The sequence below is a fragment of the Apodemus sylvaticus genome, chromosome 2 (assembly GCF_947179515.1).
Source record: "Apodemus sylvaticus chromosome 2, mApoSyl1.1, whole genome shotgun sequence".
Taxonomy (NCBI): domain Eukaryota; kingdom Metazoa; phylum Chordata; class Mammalia; order Rodentia; family Muridae; genus Apodemus; species Apodemus sylvaticus.
This window is the reverse complement of record NC_067473.1, coordinates 142,437,092-142,463,508: the sequence shown is the minus strand read 5'-3', so window position 1 is coordinate 142,463,508 and position 26,417 is coordinate 142,437,092. Positions and strand designations below refer to the sequence as shown.

Below are 26,417 nucleotides of genomic sequence, written 5' to 3'. Positions count from 1 at the left end.
TTCAAGTGAGGGTGTATCAGTCCCACTTGGGAGGGAGAAGAAAGCAATCATGAGGGGGAAGGAGGGAGGGACCTGGGAGGGAAAGTGGACAGGGGCAAGGAGGAGGGAAACCAGATCTGGTATTGGGTGAGGGAAAAGGACTGAAGCCCTGAGGGCTAGTAGACAGAATCAAACTAGGCAACCTCAGGAGGTAGGAGGTTGGGAGTGGACCCTCCAGAATGCATCAAAGACCTGGGAGAGTAGAGACTTTCAGGACTCAAAGGGCCTTAGATGAAATGCTTGAAAGTAGGGAAAAGGAACTTATAGAATCCATCTCAAACAGGCATGAAGGGAGGAGGTTGCAATCCCATAGTCAAAACTAATTGTTTCTGTCTGAACGAGCTGCAGGGATGGAAATGGAGAGGAGTGTGAGCAAAAGAAGCTAAAATGACAGGTCCAGAGTGGGATCCAGTTCAAGGGGAGGCCCCCAAGACTCACAAAGCAGCTGAAAGTGTCAGATGCAGATATTTGCACCCAAGCAATGGACAGAAGCTATTGACCCCTGTGACTGAATTAGGAAAAAGCTGGAAGAAGCTGAGGAAGAAGGCAACTTTGTAGGAGGACCAGCAGTCTAAATTAACCTGGATCCCTGAGATTTCTCAGACACTGGTTCACCAATCAGGCAGCATACACCAGCTGATATGAGGACCTCAAAACATATAGCAAAAGACTGCCAGGCCTGGGTTCAATCAGAGAGAGAAGATGCACCTAACCCTCAAGAGACTGGAGGTACCAGGAAGTTTAGAGAATTTAGAGAATGTGGGGTGGGGTGGAGTGGGGGCATTCTCATGCAGACAGGGCTTGGGAGGAGGTATAGGAAGTGGAATAGTCAGAGGGTGCACCTGGAGGGGGATAAAATCTGTGGTGTAAAATAAATAAATAAATAAATAAATAAATAAATAATAGATTATGATGTAAATGCTTGTTATAGGAATGTAATAAAGATAATACAAACCAACTTTTCACTAACAACTGATAACATTAAAACTGTCTTATTCTTATTAAGTCAAATGCCATAAAAGGGATTATTTGAGGACTAGAGAGATGGCTCAGTGGTTAAGAACACTGGCTGTCTTTGCATAGGACTGAGGATCAGTTCTCAGCACTCATCTGGTACTTCACAAGCCTAAGCATTTTCAGTGTCAGGGGCTCTGAAACCCTCTTTTTGCCCCCTCAGTTATTTATGTGGTATACACATATACATGCAAGCAAACATGTATACACATAAAATTAAAGTAAATTTCCTTTAAAAGTTTCTTGGGATTGCTTCTGCTAGCATCTGTTTCATGTCTGTTATGTTCTTAGATCCTCCACAAGAGTGGCCTTACTGTATACATCTTGCACTCAGGACAGGATGGCTCAAGGCAACAGTGGCCACCCCACAATACATGACCCTACTCCAGCTAAGCATGGATAGGTTTTTCCTCAGTATCTTTTTACAGAAATAAAGAGTTGAGAGCCATTATATAACTTTAGTTATTTGATGTGAGGACTTTAGTTAGGCAGTTCATTGAACAACTTGATGATAAAGTGCCAAAGCAAGTATCACAAGGTCATAATTTATCCATTCTTGGAAGACTTAAGAGGATCACAGAACTCTCCTCTGTGACAAATAGCCTTTTCTACTCTGCTGTGAAACTTGGGATGAGGGCAGAGCAAAAGAGGGAGGATTAATATCCCAAGCCCATCACCCTGTGCTCAAATGTTCTCAGCTGTCAAATACTCATCTCAATAGAACTGAGACTAATACTGCCACCTAGAGTGACCCAGGACCCGCCAACAGGACCAGTACTAAGACATAATGTGAATCCATCTATGAAAATATAGATTTCTTTCCTTCTTTGCAGTTGCCATGGTAACAATAGAAGCAAATTTAAAATTTCACTCAAGCTGTTTTGGGTAGACATGTATTTGAGATTAAGAAATACAGGATACACATGGGTCGACTATCTAGTAGTAAAGTCATAGATCTTGGAGGAGAATCTGCAACTACCACTTTACTAAAACAATATGATTCCCTAAATACTCTTTTCTTATTTTTCTTCTTTTTTTACCATGATATTTACTGTCATGTATAGCCTTGTAACTCTAGTTGGCCAGTGGACTTCAGATATTGGTAAAAAATTATCTTCTCCATTGTAATCCCTGTGGTCTTGCTTCTCTTTCCAGTGACTGCCAGGTAGCATTCAGGGTCATACATTACAGATGATTTCCTGAATAACTATGTTTGCAATTCTGTATGCCCACAATGTGTTTTTCTATGTGAATTAGAAAATAAGTGTCCTCTGTTGTAAGACAGAGATTTCCAGAATTATCTATTGTGGAAGCTTACGCTGCCTTAACTTACATGGAAGCTTCAGCATAGACTGAAAAACTACAAGCGACCATTTACATTTATCCTTACCCCACTACCTTTAGGTTATTCAGTAGTCAAATGGAACAGGAAGCAATATCTGACCCATCTACCATAAAAGGAATTGCCCCTATATGACAACTACCTTCATTTCTGAGCAAGACCCTTCTTGTTTCCAGAAAAATAAACCCACCAAATTATTTCACATAAAAAGAGGATTATAAGGTAAATAGGATTTTATTGAATTCAGAAAGATCATGATCCTGTACAAAGAAATTAGGACCTGTCAGCAGCAGAGAAATCTAGGATATTTTGAATGACAAGATATTTTCCTGCTTCAACTATGCCCTCATACCAACTTCATCTGCTCTTCAGGCAATGTTCCAATGTGGCCATGAATCCAACAGTGGATCCTAAAACACCAATTACTAATTGTGTCTAGTACCTTAAAATTAGTTATGAGTTCTCCTTTAGACCAATTGCTTTTGGCTTGGTCTCGTGACCCACACCTATGTATTAGAGATTACCTGCATCAGAAGCATCTAACTGATCCTCAGTACCAGGCAGGAGTAATCTTCATTCAAGTTGTTAAACAAGGGAGCCAAAATAATATAGAATGCTGCCATTGCCCCTAGTTGCCTCTCCAGGGGTGAATGTTAAGTTCTTAATGCTGACATGCATTCAGACGCTTCAGACACAGACATCATAAGCTTCAAGTTTGATATAACCATAAAGCCTCCTCTGATGGTATCACTTCCATAATACTAGGAAATACTATGAAAGCAGCCAATAGAGAAAAGTGATCAATATCTCTATCCAGCTTGATGCCTATAAGCCATAACAATGACAAGTTTTCAAGATATCATTAGAGGGCAATTGTGACTCTTGTATCTTGGTAGTGAATGGTTTCTAGTTGGATATAAGATCTATTAAATAGGAGAAGAATCATGCCTGGAACTAGAAAAATATCATGGAAAACAAGAAATATTTGTGTCTGGTATAAGGCAATAGTCACTTAGAGAATAAGAGACCCATACATATCATACTATCTCTAAAATTGTAGTACTGGATTACCTCAATGTATCCTCTCTGTTAAGTTGAAATACAATATTGAGCAGATAAATACATTCTGTATATATTATCTTCTAATAAAAACCTATTCAACTCACACCCTAGTCAACTATTCAGCACAATTGCTGTCATAAGATGCAGTTACTACAAGAAATAGTCATTCTTTTCATATTACTCATGGTATACAAGGTCTCCACATTTGTGATGCTGAAGCGAGGCATCTCTATGACTAATATTCTCAGACAAGGCATTTGCACATTTTGAATACACACTTAGACATCTTTAGAAAAACATTTAGAGGTAGCTAATGGCTAAAATAAATAATTAATACATGTAGCATGGGCTACCTTTTCATTCCCTGAAGACCAGATGAATAGAGGTTTAAGAAAGAAAAAAAGAAGATAGCCGTACAGGATTACAGTCTACCCTGGGAAAACACATGCTTTGTGAGAATTCCTTGTAAATGAGCAAATGTGTCACCATAATGTGGGTGTCACATTCATTCATGCTTTTTTCTTATCCAATTATGGTTCTATGACATCAAGTATTAGTTAAACACAAACTTAATTCATTCCCAGCTAGCGATAGCAGTTTTTTGTTTTTCCTCCTGTCCCAGATATCCACTTGTATTGTCTAGCACTTTCTCCAAGAACCAGTTTTGATCATAAGCATTGTTCTGGCCATGCTCTGTGATCTGTGGCTTATTTATGTTGGAAATACATCTTTTCTGTTAAGCCAAAATAATATTAGGATTGCTTTCTCTAGTGAGGGAAACAAAGCCTAGCACTTGTACAGATTTGAGATTTTTTGCCCTCAATCCTATTTTTCTCATAAACCTTATTATTTTTATTGATGTTGCAGAATTCATAGTTCTCAGCACTGCATATATTTCATTACAGCTGCTAGACCTCTCTTTCTAGTTTCAAGTGTCAAAAACCCAATCTAAACCACCTCAGAGAAAATGAAAATATATTAAATCATATACCTGGAAGGCCCAAGGGTTTCCTTAACTTCAGGCATTGCTCTAGCTGAAACTGAAAAATAGTTTTTGTGTAACTATCTTTTACTTTATCACTTAGCTCTCATTTTTCACAATGAGCTTTAAGTTAAATGTATATTTCCACTGTAAGGCATGTTACTGGTCATTATCAGACTACAACCTATTTTCATTGTGTTGTGATACACATTATAATAAAATATCTGGTAGGAAGAAAGGACATGGTCAGAAAAATGATTACGAATTTTAGGAATACTTTTATATCTACCTTTCTTATATTGATATAAAATTTTCCATGATAATTTTCAATTCTAACAAATTTTTCTATATTTTTCTACAATTTTATCAAAAATATTTCCACATAAATCTTTAATTCTATCATAGAATGTTTCTATCCCAAATTTCAATTAATTTAGCAATGTCTTACATGTCTATAACTTTACTCTTTAATTTTCCATGAAATTGTCATTTTTAACATGTTTATCTGAAATATTTTCCATTTAAATCTTTAATTTTATCATAAAGTGATTTTATTTCCCTTTACTTCTCTTTTCAATAAATAAAAAATTTAGGAAAAAGAAGAATTTATTCAAAATTTAAAATGATTAAAAATAAAAACAATTAAAAATTCCACTTCCTATTTCCTATTCTCCCTCCTAACTCTTGAGTTTCCTCAACTTTATGTCCTCTTTTTTCACTAATTAGTACTGCATTTGTATATGTATATGAGTATGTATATATGATATATGTGGTGGAAATTACATATATATGTATGCATATAAATTCCTAAATATAATCTGTCTATTCTGTATAATGGTATCTGAATGCATGTTTTCTGGGTGGACTATTTTGCAACAAACAAACAATTGCTGTGCTCTTCTCCAGGGCAGGACACCATCTCTTCCATTCCCTGATTTCTTCAGTTAAATACAGTTGTTTATGTAGGATTGAGGTCTTATGGGCTTTTCTCCTTCCAGTTTGGAGTGCTTTCCTTCTCAGATTACCTTTATTCAATCATGTTTGTGAAACTATATGGTGGCACCTTTAATATCTAAGGTATTCGCAAATGCTGCATATCTTGTGACACAGGGAAGTGTCAAACAATCCTATGTACCATTTTTATTACTCTTAGTCATGTTTCAACGGACACATTTATAACTATCAGTAAATCTGCAATTTTCTAAGAACTAGAAATTTCTTGTGATAAGAATATCCACATATTATGACAAACTTTCATCCAGCACCTTGCTGATAGATATCTTCCATAAAAAATTTCTATCATGTGGGATATTCTTCAGGAATCTCACCACCTCATTCTTAACACATTTGTTAGAGATCATAAAGCACTTGTACTAACAGGACAGTGGGTTCTAAATAAAACTAAAGTGGCATTAAATTGTATGCACTTTGGGATTCAAGGCTGATATATCACATAAATCAGTCACCCAGTAAGGCAATAGGCACTATCAAAAGGACCGAGGGATCTCATATGAGGTGAGAAAATTGCCTGAGAGATGAGCTGTGATATAACACATGAATATTGGTACATGCTTGCCAATCACTGCCTTTATCTTTCCTTAGATTTAAAATGTTCCTTGATAATTTAACTTAAGTCTATTATTCATTTATATGTCTAGGAACACATCTCAGTGGTAAAAGAAGTAAGCCTATAATTTTTACTAGATATTATTAATCCAAAATAGATTTATGTCAAATAAACATGCAAAGTAGATTGGTTTTTATCATTTTTTGTATAACTTTATTACAGGTGTTACTTCTTCATAAATAGTTCTCCAGACAATCCCTTCTAATATGTAGATTGGTTACATCTGAGGACACAGACTCATAATTAATGAAGGGAGAAATGAGGACATGGACAGAAAACAAAAACACCTTTTTTTACCATCTTAACCCTGCAGTGACAGCATTTCTGCTTATAACCAATCAGCAAATGCTAGCCAAATCACCCTACCACAGAACAATGCAGTCAAAGAGCCCTGAAAGTTTGTTTCCAATGGTTTTTTTTTTTCACCAAGCCACAGTAAAAGTTGCTTAAAGTCTGGTAGATGTTGGATTCTTTTTTTTTTTTTTTTCAAATTTATGGGTACAATGAAAAGGAACTTGGAAATTGAAACGAAAGTGTTGATCATTATATAAAATCATACAAAGACCCCCAAAAAAACCCTAAGATAAGGCCTATGAGGAAAGTCTGCTTTGAAGTACTATTTCTTTCCCAATATCCCACCAGTTCTAAATCATTGCAGAATATATTGGGGTGGAGGTATTAGACTTCAAGTAGAGTATGAGCACATTATTTTTTAAATTATGGTGTCTTAATCCATTCAGTTATCAGTAATAAATTACCAAAGACTGCATATATTATAAACAACAGAAATGTGACTGCCCTAGCTCTAGAAATGGGGATATTACCTTACCATCATATTTGGTACCTGGCAATAGCAAATTCCAAGGTTCACAGCAGAGTACCTATGTGCTGAGTCCTCACAAAGAAAGAGGGGGTAATTTGCTGCTGGAAGTGTAGCTCATCACTGATGCACTCACCTTGTATTCAAGAGAGGTGAGCTTTGACACACAGTTCCACATAAAGAAAGGGAAAAAAAGCAGCACACATGAATTTTTGGTCTGTTTCAAAAGAACATAAACCTTGTTCTTAAGGGTAATGCTCTTATGTCAACAGTACTTCCATAAGGGTTCCCTTCCCAATATTATCACTACCTGAGGGCTTGGCTTAGGATTTTAACATATGAAATTTGGGAGGGACCATAAGCATAGTAAAATGGAGAAAAAAAGATGGATGGGGAAAATTTTAGTTACTACTTAAAATATGTAGCATCTTCTGTGGAGGTACTAGTACTTGCTACAATCAGCAAAGCAGATAAGAGTGAGTAAATCTATCAATCTAAGATGTCACTTTTCTTACTTTACAGTGAAGGTGCTGAGTGGAGTTTTGTAGACACTTTTTCAATTAGTAAAAGCCTATGACTTGTACAATGAGACTAAAGGAGAGCGTGAGTTAGGAAAGACAGCACTCAAAAGAGATGGCTTTAAATATGGTATACTGTTACAGATAAAAGCTTGTGTTTTTCAACGTGTGAAAACATAAATCTAGGTGTTGGATAGATAATTCTGTAGCTGAGAACACTTGTTACACACACGTATATGTGGGCAAAATACTCATACACATTAAATGAAAATAAATCTTTCAAAAATGTAAATTTTAACTTTTGTCCTTCTGTGGATTTGCTATGTTCTACTGGAAAACATTTTAAATGATTTACTTATGCTTTATATGTATTTGTATTTTGGCTGCATTTATCTGTACATCACATGCATGCATACCTGGTGCCTATAGTGGCCAGAAGAAGGTGTTAGTTCACCTGAGAATGTAGATATTGACAGTGGTGATATATCATGTGAGTACTGGGAAATGTGATCCTTTAGAAGAAATGCCAGAACTCTTAACTACTGAGTCAACTCTCTAGCCACTGAAAATTTATATGTATAGAATGAGACAAAATATAAAGACAAACTCCAACTAAATAAATGACAACTTTCCTAAATATGCAAAAAAAAAAACCAAACAAGCCATTGAATCTTTAATTATGGCCTTAAGATTATCTCCTTAGCACACCATCAGTGGCTCCTCTCTGATATTTACTGTCTGTCAGTCCAAAGTAACTAGTTAACACAGAAAGGGAAACTATTGCATAATTCTTCTTTCAAGTAATCCTAAATTTGAAATGCTTATAAGAAAAATCTGCAGGCACACAGTTTCACTTTTTTCCAAATTTGGTTTATGAAACTTGGAGAGCTGGTTCTCTAAGTCAAGCCATAACAAAAAATAAAAATCAAGTATGATGAGGCATTTCAGCAAGGCTCAAAATGTCCATTTCTGCACTTCTATAAAAGAGGTAGGTTAACAAAAATAACATGGACCATACATACAAATGTTAGCTCCCTCCAATTCAGATTAAGCCATCAAAATATCTGTAACATATTTACTTAGGTCAAATCAGGAAAACAGATTAATGACTAATTGAATGTCAGAGAAATAAAAGCCAGGTATCAGATGTTGCAAAATTTTCTCAAATAATAAAACATAGCCTTTTACTATGAAGTCCTGAGTTCAGATTTTGTGCACTCACATAAAAGGCAAGACATCGTAATATAAACCTATATTCCTAGTCCTGAGAACAAGTCATGAACTCAATGAGAATTGGGGACTCTTTTACAAAACAAACCATATGCACAAACAGAGAAAAGACTAAATATCAAAGGTGACACAAGTATTGTAATTAAAGGACCTTTTCATATAATACCTTAAACCCTTAAGAACTATTTGAATTAATACTCATGTGTTAATTGAAAGTCATTCTAACCTACTGATCCAATAAGTTCTAATCTAATCATTCTAATCTATTGATTCCTCATTCCTAAGGCTGAATCAGGACGATGCTGAGCTACCCCAGTTTTCCATGCAAAATAGTCTTGACAAGTATATAATTGAATTCCTCTTTCTGATTTCATTAATTCTCACTACCTCAATAGAAGTCCCCTAGAATGTCCAAATTAGGCTGTTTAATTGTACTGAGGAATGATTTACAAAATTAAATTGGGAGAAAGAAACAGCATTCCTAATGCATTTTAGCTAATATGGACATGTATGAGCCTATGGTCTACCTGAGCACTCAGTTAAATTAGTAATGTAATATAGGGGTTCACTTCATGTTAGTAATGTGATATAGGAGTTCAGTTCATGCTACTGATGTGAGCAAGCACTGCACTCTCTGCAAAAGGAAATTACTTGGCAGTTTCCAGTCTTCATTGTGCCACTGCATAAAATTGTAAGTAAGAATTGCAATAAATTTGGATGGATAATTGATAAATCTAACACTGGCAATCAACAGAAATTGTTGTTGAAGATTCCATATAGAGAGATGAATCAGTAAGCATACCTCAAAACTTTAACATATTCATCATATATGAAAAGGTCCTTTATTATAATACTTGTGTCACCTTTGATATTTAGTCCTTTCTCTGTTTGATATACACATTGATCTAAGCACTTTAGAAAATTCCTTAATGGTTTCACACAAGGGTAAATATACCAACCCTAAACCCAGTAATATGTTGCTGTGTCTTTACCCAATAGGATGTAAGGCATATGTTCATTGAAGCAATGCTCACAAAAGTTTTTTAGCAGTTTTGCTCTTAATCTCCCTAAACTGGAAGAAATCCAAATGCACAGCATTTAGAAAAACATAAAAACTAGGATGGATTCAAACACAGCAACATTGTGCAACAATATATCAATAAAAAAAAATTGTTCTGAACCTTGAATCCTGGATGGATATCAAAACCAGGAAAATGGGCTGAAAAGTAGTCTTTGTAAAAAGAGGAAAAGACAACATTTTCTGCAAGCTGACTAGTGTTTGGATGAGTGACAGAAGAAAGGGGCACAAGACGATGAAATTTGGGGGTGATGCAAAAGTTTTACCTTTTGATTGGAGTGATAATGGCTGTATGCTTACCAGATTATATTTTTATGAAAATTGCAGCCCAACTAAAAAATTAAATGAGAAAATTCAATACTTTAAGGTTAATTGTTCTTTAGCTCTTGATCCAGTGAGATGACTCAGTAGGTAAAGACTTGCTGCAAAACTGAAAAGAGTACACACACACACACACACACACACACACACACACAGAGAGAGAGAGAGAGAGAGAGAGAGAGAGAGAGAGAGAGAGAGAGAGAGAGAGAGAGAGAGAGAGAGATTTTTTAATTATTAAAAATACAGTAATTCTTACGTGCTCACATTTTGGGCTTGGTCAGTAAAGTGCAAGCATGAAGATATGAGCTAATTGCTAGGAACCATATATCAAAGTGTGGCATGGTAAACACATTGCCCTCTCCAGGGAGTCCAGTAGATCTTTAAGGCTCACTGCCTGGGCAATCTAAAGTACTCAGTGAGTCCCAGGTTTCTCAATGATCACTGTGGACAGAATCCAAGGAACATGACAGAAGGCTGAACTCTGACCTCCACAAGCAAGAATTGACATATGTGCACTCCCTCACACAAACATATACAAGAAATACTTGTATCTAGAACATTCTTAAAGGACAAAACAAAGAAAAAACCATGTGGCATATTTTAATACTTGCATGAAGCAAAGCACAGATCAGGACAGATAAATTTTTCTCATCAGAAATGGCTTCTAATAAGAATGATACCCTTGGGCAAAAAACTCAACTTATTACTGGGTTTAGGGTTGGTATATTTACCCTTGTGTGAAACCATTAAGGAATTTTCTAAAGTGCTTAGATCAATGTGTATATCATGTTCACAGAAAAATAACCACTCATATATAACACATGTGGCTCAAGTATCAAGCATTACTTCTCTATGTTCAGAAAGATTCAAAAATTAACACCTAGAGCAAAATACAAGGGAAAATCCTTTAGCCATAAGGTGACTTTTCCCTAATATCATTTATTGGTTTTTATGTTAGGACTACAGTTCTTTGTTGCAGTAAAATTTACAAAAGAGAATACTAGCTCTGTAAAACTGGAGATGACTACACTCTCATAGAAAGATTCATATAAATGCATTTCCCAGCTAAATTAGTTAATTAAATTGCTTTTATGTTGTTTGTAAATTATTAAATAAAATTACCCATTGCTGTATACTATATAGGTTATTCCAGCAGGTCAAACTCTCCTTTTTAGTTTTCATTTAATTTTTGATGTTATAACTTAATTATAACATTTCTCTTTTTCTTTTTCTCCATCCAAACAATTGGACATAACCCTTTCTGCTCTCTTTCAAATTGAAGATAGATACCCTCTATCTTCATTGTTATTACATGCATATATTTATATATTTTCCTAAATATAAACTTGTTAGTCCATCTAATGATAGCTGTATGTATGTTCTCAGAATTGACTCTGGCACTTGATGACTGGCTGTTGGTTATTTTTTTTTCCTTTAGGAACACCATCTATCAGGGTCTTATTCAGTGACCCTTAGTTCTTTGTGTAGGGGAAAGGTCTGATAGGCTTCTTCCTCATCTAATTTGGCATATCCATTAGTGTCATAGTTTTCTTGGATTTTAAATATTTAAAATGTTTTGAACGGGTGTGTGCCCACATGTGTGTGTGTGTTCCACATGTGTGTAGTGTCCATGAAGATAAAGAAGGTATTAGTTTCCATGGAACTAGGGTTACTGATGGTAATGAAGCATGTGGATGCTGGGAACCAAACTCAAGTCCTCTGCAATAGCAGTCAGTGCTCTTAAATGTTGAGTCATCTCTCTCCAGGCCCAAAGTCAAACACTTTCACTTTTTTTGTTGTCTATATGGGAACCTTCTAAAATTATTGCTCTGGTTGCAATCATTAAGAAGTACCACAGAATACATGAATTTGCAATGCAATGAAATTAAACTGCTTACTTCTTTAGATCTATAAACTTTGAGACCAATATTTTAGTTGTACAGACTTGGAAGTAGGGAAAAGAAAGTATTTTGATTATGTAGGTTCTGCAGACAGTAGATGGTTACATGATATCAGATCAACTTGTATTAAAGGTTCTTCATCCACAATTTCCACTAAATAGAAAATGTTGTTATGATATGGTAACTGACATGTCTTCCACCTAGAGTCTCTTCACACTAAATAAGTGCTATACAAGAAGGAGAAAGAGAAACAAACTGGCAAGCAGACTGCCAAGAGATTTTTATTCTTTTTTTCTCTGACTTTGTGTACCTTTCCCCATGGAGATTTGAACACATATTTTTACTCCAGATAGTGTACCAAGGGCAGACCAAATAAATCATTTATTCCACCCACATCCAGATTTGTGAGCCAATGTTTTAACTGTAAGATTGACAAGAGGTGAGTGAATGGTTACTTGTAGGAGCATAGTTAGCTCAAGGCTGCTTGTATCACTCAACTCCTTCCCTCGAACTCTGTAAGCAACTCATGACTCTTCGTCCCTGTCATTCTCTGAGCAATTTTCAACCAATGGCACCAAAGTTTCTCCCGTCCCCAAGAATTACTTAATACTTTTGTAAGCTTGAGGAAGGGATTTCTGAAGGCTGCAATTTTATGGGTTTCTTGAACACTGGTTAGCTTCCTGACCTTACTGAATCTTCCTCTTCAAAGAGTGAACATATTTCAATTTGGGGGGAAATACCACCTGACCGCTTGGACATAATCCAGGTCCAGCACTATTTTCACTTATCTGTCAATATCAGAAGGTTATGGTGATAACCTTTCCCTAATGAGGGACAAATAGGGAATTTTCATAAAGCTTCTTCATAAGAAATAGAAAGATGGAGACCTTGATTTTGTAATTACTCAACTGCTAAAACCTGTGATTCTTTTCCCTGATTTAGAGTGAGGATCTGCAATCTATAAGCAGATGTGCACAAACATGTATGTATGTATTAAACACACTGGAATACCTATTTAATGCATTAAAATAATGAGACCAAATTATGTTTTGCTCATTTTACCTATATGCATTTGATTTTATACAATGTGAACAGATTCAACCATCTAGAAAACAAATTGAGATCTGATTTCAAGACAACTGAAACCTTCCCTCTGGAATCTAATTGGTATTGATCAAACACCAGGAAAAAGCATTTATAAGGACAGTCGTCCTACTGAAGTGAGATTGTGGTGATGCCCCTGGGACATGCATCTCCAAGTGTTGTTTAAGGAGCACACTGCACTGGAATGGTCTGTGTAAATGTCCTCTTGTTGCTAGCCTCTCTGTGTGTACACAGGTCTGGTTTAACATGCCTCTTACATTTTCAGCACTAATCATGGTAAGTCATGAATTGATTTGTCTAACAATATAGGCAATGTTTAGTGTCCTCAAGAGTCTCATGACCCTGAGTTGGAAGTACAGTTGTAGAGCTATAGAACATCAGGATGCAGGGACCAGATGGTGGACAAAGACTGCTAAGGGTCAGTTCTTCCACTTTATGGGTTATTTCTGGTCCCAGCCTAGCTAGCTCTGAATCCTGACTATCCCAAATGATGTGTGTAGCCAAACTATATTCCTGCTGCCACAATAAGGAACTCACAGTAAAGTTACATTTCCACGCCAATGAAAATATAGTCTCTAAACTGAATTAAGATAATTTCTCCCTTACATTTTTCCTGACAGACATTGTGTCCCAGTGACAAAGTAAGTAACGAAGACAAGTGGTGCTTTAGAGTTTTTGGTCTCCTCGTTTACACTGGAAAAAGACTGTAGGGCTGAAAAGATGGCGGAAAATGTAAAAGTACAGGTTGTGGATGTGAGAACCTGAGTTCAGTTCCAGCTCTCACAAGATGAAAGAAGACAACTGACTGCAGCCTATTGTCCTCAGACTGCCACACACTCACTGTGAAATGTCCAACATGCCCAGACACATAAATAAAATCAATTGTTTTCTAGGCAACCCTTGCCTATATAGGAGGTAATTATCTTACCAAACCAAACCATACCAAATCGATAAGATAGATAAATTATATAGATGATAGATTGTTAGATGATAGAATATTAGATGATAGAATAGAGATAGATAAATGATAGAGATGATAGAGATAGATAAATATAGAGATACATGACTATAGGTGATGAAGATGAAGATAGAGTTAGAAAGATAGAGAGAGTGATATCTAGATATCTAGATAGATAGATAGATAGATAGATAGATAGATAGATAGACAGACAGACAGATAGATAGGATAGAAATAGAAATATAGTAGATAATAGACATACAGATAGATGATAGATATGATAGATAGATAGATAGATAGATAGATAGATAGATAGATAGATAGATAGATAGACAGATAGATGAAAGGTAGAGATAGAGAGATAGAAATGTTATAGATATAGAGATCCTTATCACTTAATGATTCTGCTGGACAACTTGTCTTTCCATCCTAGCCAGATTTATGACTGTGAGATTCAAGCTGGACTACATCAGATGTGAATAGGATTGCCTTATAATTAAATATATAGTATATCCTATATTAGCTATTTTTTCATTCTTTTCTAAAAATAGATGGTTTCTAGGTCACAAAAGGTCAGTCAAGAAGACTCATGGAGGATCTTCAACTATGGAACAATTTCATCACATCTGTATCAGATATATGTGACATTCTCCCATTCTTATTTCTGTATCCATTCACTAGCTCAAGAAGCAGTGTTTTCAAATGTCAAATACAGTTGGTATGAAAAAATTTTAAATGACTATCTTTTACATATTCAAGAAAAGTCAGAATTATTCAGGATCATGCAGTCTTACTTTGGGTGACACTATCTTCATTTAATGAGCTATGGTCATAATTTATCATTTCTTTTCATTAGCTCTGGTCCTAATCCTTCATGATAGAGCCTTAGTAACAAAGCTACTTCACTCTGTTTAGTGAATCTTCTACTCTTCTCCATTGTCAGATCTGGCACCATTATCACAGCTAAGAACTTACTGGGAAATATCAAAGACTTTAGTTTTACTAAATGGAAAAGGATTAAATCAACTACTTCTAATGAATTATAATTGTAATCATTGATTAAAGCACCTGTCAATCCTCATCATAAGATGCATCTATTTGTTGTAGAAGATGGTAATTAACACAAGAGTCCCATATTGACTAAGTTACAGAATATAAGAGACGATGGAATGCTAACCTAAAGGGAATGTATGTACTACACTCCTCCCAAGACTCAGGAATCATTGAGGAAGGTGGGGAAGGGGGCAGGAGGCAGGAGAGTGTAAAACTCAGAGGTAGTGAATGAGAACAAGAAAAAGTGTCTTGTGACCATATCATATTTGCACAAATGAGTTCACAGTGGTAGTTACAGCATGTACAGAACCTCTGCAGGCCCAAGTTGAACTAACTCCCACCGTGACAAGGGGCCTGAGGCATGGAGGGCCACCACTAGTGGAAAAGTTCCTTGGAATTATTATTTGCTGCTGCTGCTTTGTGTGATCATAGAACCTTTGTGCCAGGTGGCCTCACTACCAAAAGCAGGTGGCTGGGAGTTGGCCTGGAAACTTACAGCCAGCTCTCCTTTGGACCCATATCTTCTGTTATTTGATTCACTCCGTTACAAGAAGTTGGGAACTCTGCCATGCCTTCCTAGCTGCTGAAACTGTAAGCTGGAATAAATCTTTTTTTCCTTTAAGCTGCTTCTGTCAAGAATTTCTCAGAGTAGTGAGAAAAATAACATTACATGCTGTTAGAAATCCAGAGCAGTGTGCAAGAATAAGTATAAAGCATTAAAATCCATTTTAAAACACTCCCTAACTTTCCTTGAGTAACTATGGCAAGTTGCCCATGAGTCTCTCTCTCTCTCTCTCTCTCTCTCTCTCTCTCTCTCTCTCTCTCTCTCTCTCTCTCTCTCTCTCTCTCTCTCTCTCTCTCTCTCTCTGTCTTTGAAAGGAAGGTCATATTTCCTTTCATTCCAGGAGGGAGACTTTAGGCCTTTTTCTTTCTTTTTCTTTCCTTTGTGTGTGTGTGTGTGTGTGTGTAGGGGTGGGTGGGTGTGTGGGTATGCATTTTATTGTTGATGTTGATGATATTAATGATGATGATGATGATGTTTCCTGAGACAGAGTGTCACTCTGTAGTCCAATTTATTATATAACTCAGGATGCATTTAAAATCATGGCAATCCTGCTGCCTTAACTCCTGAGAGATAGAATGATAGATTATCAAGTACATGGGCAGCTTTCTCTGAGGTATCAGATTAGCTTATTTAAATTTTGGTAATTTGCTATAATGTGCTTTACCAGAAAAATATCAACAACATTGATATATATCAACTTTTAAAATCATACTTTAAATATCTCAGGAACACTCCAACTACAGATCAAAGCACAGTGCTTCTTCCCATTTCAACACACAAATTTAGTGATCACAGATCTCTGGAGATATCAAATATACAGATGAACTTCTATACAAAAGTCAAGAAAAAGACAAATAGGCCTTTGTGCTCATTATTAGATAGGCAACATTAGCAAGATAAGAAGAGAATTGCTCCTAGGGTTTGCAAACCTCTTCAGCTCCTTCAGATCTTTCCCTAACTCCTCCAACAGAGTCTCTGTGCTCATTCCAATGGTTGGCTGCAAGAATCCACATATCTATTGATCAGGCTCTGGCAGGACCTCTCACGAATCAGCTATATCAGGCTGCTGTCAGCAAGTACTTCTTGGCATCCTCAATAGTGTCTGGGTTTGACATCAGCAGTCTTTGGATGGCCTCTCCTTCAGTTTCTTCTCCACACTTTGTCCTGTATTTTCTTTAGATAGGAGCAATTCTGGGTTAAATATCTGGAGATGAGTGGGTGGCCCCATCCCCCAATCAGGGCCTTTGCCTAATTTCTGGATATGGTTCTTCCTCCACTTTGTTGGGCATTTCAGCTAAACCCATCTGCATTGGGTCCTGGCAGCCTCTTGATTCCTGGCATCTGAGACATTCTGTGGCTTCCCCAGTTCCCCATTACCCATTGCTACACACCTCTGTTCAATTTCCTGACCATCCTATATATCATCTCTGTTGCCTCCCATACCTGATCCTGGCCCCCATTTCCCTCCCCCTCCTCTCTTCCTACCAAATCTCTCTCACCCTCTAACACCTGTGAGTACTTTATTAACACTTCTAAGGACTAAAGCATCCACACTTTTCTCTTCCTTCTTGTTGACCTTCATATGGTCTATGAGTTGTATCTTGGGTATTTAGAGCTTTTGGGCTAATATCCACTTATCAGTGAATATATACCATGCCTGTTCTTTTATGACTGGGCTACCTCACTCAGGATATTTTCTAGTTTCATCCATTTACCTTTGAATATCCAGAAGTCATTGTTTTTAATAGCTGTGTAGTTCCCCATTGTATAAATTGTATACATGTGTACATGTATAAATGTGTATCCACATTTTCTGCATCCATTCCTCTGTTGAGGAACATCTGGATTGCTTCCATCTTCTTCTGGTTATTATAAAGAAGACTGCTATGAACATAGTAGAGCATGGGTCTTGTTATATGTTAGAGCATCTTTAGGGTATATGCTCAGGAGTGGTATAGCTGAGTCCTCAGGAAATACAATGTCCAATTTTCTGAGGAACTGCCAGTCTGTTTTACAGAGTTGTTGTATCAGCTTGCAATCCCACCAACAATGGAGGAGTGTTCCTCTTTCTCTACATCTTCACCAGCATCTACTGTCACCTGAGTTTTGATCTTAGCCACTCTGACTGGTGTGAGGTAGAATCTCAGGATCCATTTGGTTTGCATTTCCCTAATGACTAAGGATGTTGAACATTTCTTTAGGTGTTTCTCAGCCATTCAATATTCCTCAGTTGAGAACTCTTTGTTTAGCTGTGTACCCCCATTTTAAATAGGGTTATTTGGTTCTCTGGAGTCTGACTTCTGGAGTTCTTTGTATATATTGGTTATTAACCCTTTATCATATGTAGGGTTGGTAAAGGTCTTTTCCCAATCTGTTGGTTGCTATTTTGTCCTATTGACAGTGTCCCTTAATTTGCAAAGGTTTTGGAATTCTATGAGATCCTATTTGTAGATTGTTGTCCCTAGAGCATAAGCCACTGGTGTTCTTTTCAGGAAATTTTGTTCTGTGCCCATGTGTTTGAGGCTCTTCTCCACTTTCTTTTCTATTAGTTTTAGTGTATCTGGTTTTATGTGGAGGTCCTTCATCCACTTGCAACCACCTAGATCCCCAAGAGATCCCAGGGACTAAACCACCAACCAAAGAATACACATGGAAGGACCCATGGCTCCAGCCACATATGTAGTAAAGGATGGCTTTATCTGGTATCAATGGGAGGAGAGACCATTGGTCCTTCGAAGACTCAACTCCCCAGTATAGGGGAATGCCAAGGTGGTGAGGTGGGAATCGGTGAGTGGGTGGAAAAGCACCCTGATAGAAGCAGGTGAAGGGGAGATGGGGTAGGGGTTTCCTGAGGGGAAACCAGGAAAGTGGATACCATTTTAATTGTAAATAAATAAAATATCCAATGAAATAAAGAAGAGAATTCCTAACTTGATTGCACCTGGAGAGTCTGTCAACAAGTAGTACTTTCTAAAATAATTTGTAAACTGCTGTGTGTTAAAAAAAGTATCTGTCAACAAGTGAGTTGAATGAAGAGATAGGAGAAGCTTGGGACCTATAAGAACGTGCACATATTAAATTTGCCCTGAGAACTTGAAAAATGATTCTTCTCTGTCTAGGGAAAAACTAAGGAATTACATTGAATTGGAAGATGAGTTCAATACCCTCCCACATTTGCAAAAGGAAAACAGGTGCACTGAAGCAAAGATTATAAAATTGATGATTAAAGGGGATAGTTTATAAGCCCTTTAAACTGAAAATATGATCATTGGGAATTAGTCAGGATTTTCTAATAAAAAGTCACTGTGCTCTTTCTCCTGCATTAATTTCATAGAATTATACTTCTGATGAATGGTTCAGTACAAAAACAGAAATAACTTTTAATTTGTTTTCTAGTCAAAATAGATATTCTGTCATAAGGAATATCCCAATGACAGAAATATTAACATAATAATGAGCACCTCTATTTTCCTGCCCCCCCAAAATATTCATTTACATTTTATTCCATTCAGATATATATATGTGTGTGTGTGTGTGTGTGTGTGTGTGTGAGTGTGTGTGAGTGTATCACTTAAAAACACAGAGCATTTCTGATTATATTTCAGGCTTCTGATAAAGGCAGGTATCAAGTGATTAAGATATCTGTAAATATAAATTGAATGACCATCTATTAGCAGTCTGTGATTGGTTAACTGAGTAGATGCAAAATATTGATTTCTGAATCAATGCCAGTCTGCACTATGGTCTCAGCAGAATGTTCCATGAAACATTCTAGTCAATATTTTTATCTGTGACTTGCTGATGCTATAACTTGGCAGCCCATGTTTTGGGATGATATTGATGTCAGTCATTCTGGCAATATTATGACAGCACATTTTCCCAAAATGTATTAAGAACTTGGAATCATGGACTAAAGTAAATAAGACAACAATGAGATGCCTGAATGATGGAACTGAACACTGAAGGAGATGGACAGCTACAGATTTGTGACTCCAGTTCCAGAAAATACTATAGCTGAGGTGAAATGATCATTTGAGGACCTAAGTATGAGGTCACATGGTAAGGTTTTAATACACACACACACACACACACACACACACACACACACACACACACATACTATAGGAAAGGAATAGAGGGAAAGAAGAAAACTAAAAGAAAGGATGTGAAATAGCATGAGGATCATGATCATGATAGGAGAATATCAGTAGCCATAGTTGTAGATGTTCAATCTAACAATGTTCAGGAAGGCCAGAATAGAGGGCAGAGGCATGCTATTTCTTCTGTATGTGATCTCTGTTCTTTGACAAGAAGTGCTAAGATATAGCTTCTTTTTCCACGTAAAATTATTTCAAAGTGGAAAAACATTATGTAGAATATCCTTTGAAAATCTGCACAAGAAGCAATAAAGCTCTGAAAATTAAGAATAAATAAAGCCATTTCACAATGTGTCCCAACTAGAGAGTGTACAGCTCTTTACCTTTTGGCTCCTGAGTGTGAAATAAAACCTGAAGCCAAGAACTACATGCAGTTTTGGAAAGAATAGGAGCAGAGAGAAACAATGATTAAATAAGACAAACTTTGGGGAGTAATGTGATTCTCATTATCATCACTGAGGTGCACATATATGCATGCTTTAAATAAGTGTGCTTGCTCCTATGCACACTGGCTAAAGTTGTTTGACTTTTTGATGGACAAAAAAGTTTCCTTCTGAAGATCAGATTTCAAGTGGTGTTTTAGTATTTGTTTTCTGCATTTCTATTGTTTAGTATTTAGTTTCTGCATTTCTAGCCCATTTCCCAATGAGACCTAGGCAGCTAGCAAGAAAATCCTTTTAAGTAGCAATGAACAAGATTCGTTCTTGGGACCCTAGGGAAGAGAAATAGGCAATAATGTAAAGATTGTAGAGAGACATAAATCAAGAATCAAAAACACTGTGAGAGATCACATTTTCATTTGCAAGGAATATTGAAAAAGTCATTAGTCACTCAAAAGTCATCAAGGCGTGTGGGAGAAGGATAATGGGTAGGACATTTTTTTAAGGTTCCTTCGATGACAAAAGAATTGATGATTTAACAATTCCAAATGACATATTTAAGTGGTGGCACTGAAAGAGATCTACTGGACTAGTGAGAACAGCATGGGGCAGTGGGGAAAGTCACCTAACCAATGAAAGAAACACCAGCAATCCATCCAGAAATATTTATGGCACATTTGTTGTATGAATGGCTTAGGTGATAAATTGAAAACCATCTCTGTAAATGGCTATCCTTGAGGATGAAGAGATGAGTAAGTGGATAACCTGCCACACAAGCATGAGACCCTGAGTTCAAACTCCCAGAGCCCAGGTGAAAGCATCACATGGCAGTGTCTATCTGCCCCCTCAGTGCTGGCGAGAGATAAGCAGAAAGGAGAGGATCCTGGAGGCTTACCGTTCAGCCAGTCCAGCCATGAGTCAAAGCCCCAGGTCAATGAGAAACCTTATCTCAAAACATGAGCTGATAGGTAATAGAGCAAAATGCTCTACAAGAATCTTCACACTCATTTGTACACACTCATATGTAACACATGACAACAACACACACATATGCCCAACACACATATCAGTATTGTAGGATTCTCCATGGATTCAAAGATTCACTCTCCTATTCATAAACATTCTGAGGCATTAGATGAAATGTCAAGTAACAAATTTGTACCTTCACTGGAGTCACAACTACAAAAGCAAAGCTCAGAGCTAGCAGAAGAGACTAGAATCTGCATTGTCCTGGGATTCATGCCAGACATTTGCAGTGATGAATTTCAGTCTAGGCTAAATCTCAATTTTAGTGTGAGGGACACTTCCTTGTTGGGAATCCCACGTCTTCCATCTCCCCTGATGAGAGCTCATCCAATGTTACTCATACAAGCTGGACTTTCTATGTTGTCATTGTCACAAGCAGAATGCTTCTACTACAGACTTATTAGCGAGTGCACTGCTGTGCTCCCTCCTAAGGGAATAGGCTGTCACAAATGCTCAGGATGAGAAGGCTGCCTTGTACCTCAGTGCACTTCATTAGAGAAATAAAGACATAAATAGAATTTCTTAATCCATATAATACCTGTCACAGGTCATAAAAAGAAAATCCTTCAAATTTCATTTAACATTCAGCCAATTTCCTCTATGTCATCTGCCTTCCTATATGGTGAGGACTGTGAGCCTTCTGCTACAATGTGACAGAAATAAAGAAGTCTTGGGTTTTCTTCCAGGATTAGTCTCTCTCTCTCTCTCTCTCTCTCTCTCTCTCTCTCATCTCTCTCATCTCTCTCTCTCTCTCTCTGTGTGTGTGTGTGTGTGTGTGTGTGTGAAGTTCTCTGTCACAGTTTCTTAATGAAACCCACAAAGTAAAACTGTGTTTGTAGACCCATTTTCCAATACTTTCAGAGGAGAGAGGCTTTTAAATCTGAGGCATGGAAAGAAGAGGGAAAGATGTTTAACTCCAGATCTATAAGAGAGCTGAAGAATTCAGTAAGATACAAGTCACTGGGCAGTACCACGGCTTTTTCTAACTCAGTGGCTCTAGAATGCAGTGTCAGCTATTTCATTTGATTTACTTCTCATTATGACCTGATGCTTCGGAGATGTAGCTGAGGAGCTCCTGTATGCTTGTGTTCTCTCACTTATCTGCAGCTCCAGCCTGAGCCTGAGAACTTACATCTCCTCATTCACAGGAGATGATGAGATAGATTATTGGCTTCTACTGACATTTATGTTGTAAACTCTTCTGTCCTAAGTTAGTACAGGTATTGGGAACTGTAACAATAAGAGAGTTTGGGTGTGATATGTCTTACAAAAGTTCATGTGCTGGAGGCTTGCTTTCCAGTGTGAGGTCACTGAGTTGGCTGAACTTTGAATGAGTGGAGCAGAGAAGGCAGTCATTACTCAGATAATGAAATGACTACTCCTTATGTCTATAGGGAACAGATTAATGTCTAAAGTGTTTAAGCAAATACTAGAGCACAGTGTTACAAATCCAGATTAAAGGGCTGGAGATATGCTCAGAAACCAAAACCATTTGCTCCTCTTGTGGAAGATCCTGTTTCGGTTCTCATCCCCCATGACAGGAGTCTCAGAAACAGCTGTAATACAAGTTTCATGAAGGATACATTACCCTCTTCTGGATACAGTGTATATTCAATCTTTTCTGCTTGCATGGCTAATGTTCACCCTATTTCATTCACTGTGGTTTGGTACTGTGAAAAGATCTTTTCCAGACTCCAAGCAGCAGAGCAGAACCTGTCTGAGCCTAAAGTTTTAGCCTCCACACCAGGAGCCAACGTAAACCTGTTTTGTGAGTCATGTATAATTTTTTTTTTTGAGTAGACTTAAAATTTTGTAAGGTTTAGGTCATTTTAATTGGTAAAACAGTTTGACAACTATATATGTATACATTTATCTTTTCTTTCTTTTCTTTTCCTTTCTTTTTTTTCTATATTCTTTGTTTATATTCCGAATGCTTTCCCCTTTCCCTGTTCCCCCATTCCCATTGGTCTCATAAGCCCTCTTCCCTCAGCCCATTTCCCAACTACCCTCCTCCCATTTCCCTGTCCTGGCACTCCCCTACAATGCTGGATCAACTCTTTTTAGAACCAGGGCCCTCTCTTTCCCTCTTCTTGGGTATCATTTGATATGCTAACTATGTCTTGAGAATTCAGAACTTCTGGGCTAATTAATACCTACTTATCAGTGATTGCATTCCATATGTATTCTTTTGTGATTGGGTTACCTCACTTAGGATGATATTTTCCAGATCCAACCATTTGCCTAAGAATTTCATGAATTCATTGTTTTTAATTGCTGAGTAGTATTCCATTGGGTAAATATACCACATTTTCTGTATCCATTCCTCCATTGAGGGGCATCTGGGTTCTTTCCAGCTTCTGGCTATTATAAATAAGGCTGCTATGAACATAGTGGGGCATGTGTCCTTATTGCATGCTGGGGAAACCTCTGGGTATATACCCAGGAGAGGTATAGCAGGGTCTTCTGGAAGTGTGATGTCCAGTTTTCTGAGGAACCACCAGACTGATTTCCAAAGTGGTTGTACCATCTTGCAATCCCACCAGCAGTGGAGGAGTGTTCCTATGTCTTCACATCCTCGCCAATGCCTACTGTCTCTACAGAACACACATAGCTTATGCTCTTAGTTCAATAATTGACAAATGGGACCTCATAAAATTACAAAGTTTCTGTAAGTCAAAGGACACTGTCAAAAGAACAAAATGGCAACCAACAGATTGGGAAAGGATCTTCGCCAACCCTAAATTCGACAAGGGGCTAATATCCAATATATACAAAGAACTCAAGAAGTTAGACCCCAGAGAACCAAATAACCCTATTAAAAATGGGGTACAGAGCTAAACAAAGAATTTTTACCTGAAGAACTTCAGATGACTGAGAAGCATCTTAAGAAATGTTCAACATCATTAATTATTAGGGAAATGCAAATCAAAATAACCTTGAGATTTCACCTCACACCAGTCAGAATGGCTAAGGTTAAACACTCATATCTATTTTCTAATCCTCACAATAGCAATGAATGTTTAACAATATGTATAGTACATTTACAGGATGTACAATACATATATATCATATATACATTATATGCATAATACATATTATGTCTATAAAAAGAGACAATATGATATATATATATTGCTATTGTCTATAGTACATATTTATGCACATAGATAGTATATATATATATATATATACACATATATATGTATATTACTATTGATAGAATTAGAAAGTGCTTGAACAACAATAACACGATAAGAGAATACTAGCCAATTTACTCCTATAAGAGGTACTTACGGTTTATAGAATCATTTAGGTGATCTAGGTTGCTACCTACTGAAAACATAGATGAATCCTAAGATCATATGCACAGTTTGGAAGCCTCTTAATGTATATAGCTCCTCCCCACACCATTCATGTACTCTGACATAGTAGGTTCCCCCTGCCCCCAGCATCAGCTCAGTAATAGAGTTCTGTTTTTGCTGGCTCTCATCTGATAGTGAAAATTTGTTGGTGATTTTCACCAATAGAAAGAAAGAGGGAAGTAGGAAAACCTGATGCTGATTCACAAGTAAGCAAGGATTTAGGGACAGAAAGGCAACATCTAAATTCTTAAGAAGGGTGATTGGTAAGGCTGTGTGTTAATAGATCCCTCTGAGCTTTCTTTCTCAGCTGGCTATTGAGTGGAAGCCAAGTGAACCAAGTATGATCCAAGAGAAGTTTTGTTTTTTGTTTTTGCTTTTGTTTTTGTTTTAATCAGGAAAAATCATTTATTCTAGATATGGTCCAAGGATGAAGACATAGATGTGAACCATGATATACCAAGGCCATGAACATGTAGAAATATTAATGAGCTTCTAGAATGGAAGATGGATTAAATGATTGCTTTGAACTTTTAATCAACAATCCTTCTGTAATTCCCTCTTGTCTAACATTGTATCTGTAATTTGATTCTTCTCTTACCTAGAGAGTTTTGTAAAAAACTCTAAGGAGAAAAATGAAAATTTTTGGAATCACCTGGTTGGAACTCCTTTCCATACACCAAACTTGAGTATATATGTATTTGTATAAGATTGTGGGAGTTTGCTCCATCCACTAATTTTATATATATATGTATATATATATATACATATATACATATTTATGTATATATATGTATGTATGTATTATGCATGTATAGTTGTGAAATTGATGAAATGTGCTTGTTGGAACCCCTTTGTTTCATTCATCGCATGTGTGTTTGTGTGTGTGTATACGTGTGTGTGAAAGAGAAATTTTCTCTTCCTTTCTCTTTCTTTTTTTTATTTTATTGGTTATTTTATTTATTTAAATTTCAAATGTTATCCCTCATCCTGAGTGAGGTAACCCAGTCACAAAAGAACACACAGGGTATGTACTCACTGATAATTGGACATTAGCTAAAACCAAAAAAGCTCAGAATACTCGTGATACAACTCATATACCATATAAATCCCAAGACGAAGGAAGACCAAAGTGTGGATGCTTCAGTCTTACTCATAAAGGGGAAGAAAATAATCCTGGAAGGTAGAGAGAAGAAGGAATCTAGGAGGGACAGAGGAGGGGGAAGGATAAAACGGGAGTGGGGGGGGGCAGGATCACGTGTGGGAGGAGTCAGGGGGACAAGTACAGAGGGTCATGAAATTGAACAGAGGTGTGTGGCAGTGGGGGATGGGAACTGGGGGTAGCCACTAGAAAGTCTCAGATGTCAGGGACCCCAGAGTTTCTCAGGACCTAACAGGGATCACATTAGCTGAAATACCCAACAAAGGGGAGAGATAACCTGTAGAGACCATATCCAATGGATAGGCAGTGTTCCCAGTTGAGGGATGGGGCCAACAACCCATCTCAAAAATATTAAACCATATTTACTCTTGTCAAAAGGAAATACAGGAAGAAAGAGTGGAACACAGACTGAAGGAAAAGCCATGCAGAGACTGCTCCACCTAAGTATCCATGCCCCATCCCATCTGCAGACAACAAATCCAGTTGCTATTGTTGATCCAAGCAGAGCTTACTGACAGGAACCTGGTATAGCGTCTCCCCTGAGAGGCTATGCCAGAGTCTGACCAATACAGATGAGGATGCACGCAACCAACCATTGGATTAAGCACTGGAACCCCAATGGGTGACTTAGCGGAAGGACTGAAGGAGCTGAAAGGTGTTAGCAACCACCCCCAGAAGAACAACAATATCAACCAAGCAGACCCCACCCCCAGAGTTCC

The 26,417-nt window shown here is 37.2% G+C and overlaps 1 protein-coding gene across 1 annotated transcript in view; it reads right to left on the bottom strand.

Moving 5' to 3' along the window:
- The window catches only part of Grm7 (glutamate metabotropic receptor 7), an 897,218-nt gene that overhangs the window by 696,793 nt on the left and 174,008 nt on the right, over window positions 1-26,417 (bottom strand). The gene's annotated exons all lie outside the window — the stretch shown is intronic.